Source organism: Anopheles ziemanni (genome assembly GCF_943734765.1).
Source record: "Anopheles ziemanni chromosome X unlocalized genomic scaffold, idAnoZiCoDA_A2_x.2 X_unloc_86, whole genome shotgun sequence".
Taxonomy (NCBI): domain Eukaryota; kingdom Metazoa; phylum Arthropoda; class Insecta; order Diptera; family Culicidae; genus Anopheles; species Anopheles ziemanni.
In genome coordinates, this window is record NW_026689857.1 from 10878 (window position 1) to 12500 (window position 1623).

Sequence of the window (1623 nt, forward strand, 5' to 3'; positions counted from 1 at the left end):
GAGTACATGCATAAAGGAACACGGACCAAGCCGTACCGAGAGAATCGGTACTAGAGCCCTCGTGGTTCTACATTGAGAGAGCCCTCGTGGTTCTCATTAGGGGCTTTATGCAAGTCGTACTCAATACTGTGGTGTGAAGTATAAAGTATAGAGTCCTCCACTGGTCCACGCTGCTCCGGCGGTCCTGGGTAAGATAGTTCATTCTAGCTTGCCCTATGTGGAAGAGGACTCAATACCCTACCTGTTGAGCTTGAAACAAAGTCATCACTTGGGCATGCTCATATTGCCATACAATATTCCATTATCTACTAATGAGCATGCAGCTATATGATTATAACCTGTAAACGATTACCCCGCCGTAGTTCAGCGCTTCAACCAAGTGATGACTTCAGTATGGCTAGTGTGTGAAGTATAAAGTATAGTCCTCCCCTGGTCCACACTGCTTCGGCGGTCCTGGGTAAGATAGTTAGTTCTAGCTTGCCCTATGTGGAAGAGGACACCATACTTAATACTGTGGTGTAATGAACAAAGTATAGTCCTCCACTGGTCCACGCTGCTTTGCAGTCCTGGGTAAGATAGTTAGTTCTAGCTTGCCCTATGTGGAAGAGGGCATACAAGACAAAGTATAGTTCTCCCCTGGTCCACGCTGCTTCGGCGGTCCTGGGTAAGATAGTTAATTCTAGCTTGCCCTATGTGGAAGAGAGCATACATGAACCAAGAACGAAGGTTATGATCGAGGAATGATTCGACAACTAACCGATGGTATGAAATGTGAAGAATTCAAGCAAGCACACAATCAAGTCATCACTTGGGCATGCTCGATAGCCAACCCTATGACATTAACCTAGTAGAGCATGCGAAAACCAATATATATGTAAACGATGCCCCTCCCTAGTTCAGCGCTTCAACCAAGTGATGACTTCAGAATGGCTAAATCAAATCGGTTCAAAACATACCATCGGTACCCTATTGAAACACACAAGTCGATATCAAACCTCTTAATTGTGTAGTCCTCCACTGGTCCACGCCGCTTCGGCGGTCCTGGGTAAGATAGTTCATTCTAGCTTGCCCTATGTGGAAGAGGGCACATTACTCAATACTGTGGTGTTATGAACAAAGTATAGTCCTCCACTGGTCCACGCTGCTTCGGCGGTCCTGGGTAAGATAGTTAATTCTAGCTTGCCCTATGTGGAAGAGGGCATACAAGACAAAGTATAGTTCTCCCCTGGTCCACGCTGCTTCGGCGGTCCTGGGTAAGATAGTTAATTCTAGCTTGCCCTATGTGGAAGAGAGCATACATGAACCAAGAACGAAGGTTATGATCGAGGAATGATTCGACAACTAACCGATGGTATGAAATGTGAAGAATTCAAGCAAGCACACAATCAAGTCATCACTTGGGCATGCTCGATAGCCAACCCTATGACATTAACCTAGTAGAGCATGCGAAACCCAATATATATGTAAACGATGCCTCCCTAGTTCAGCGCTTCAACCAAGTGATGACTTCAGAATGGCTAAATCAAATCAATCTCCCCTGGTCCACGCTGCTTCGGCGGTCCTGGGTAAGATAGTTCATTCTAGCTTGCCCTATGTGGAAGAGGACACTTAATACTTCGTCTC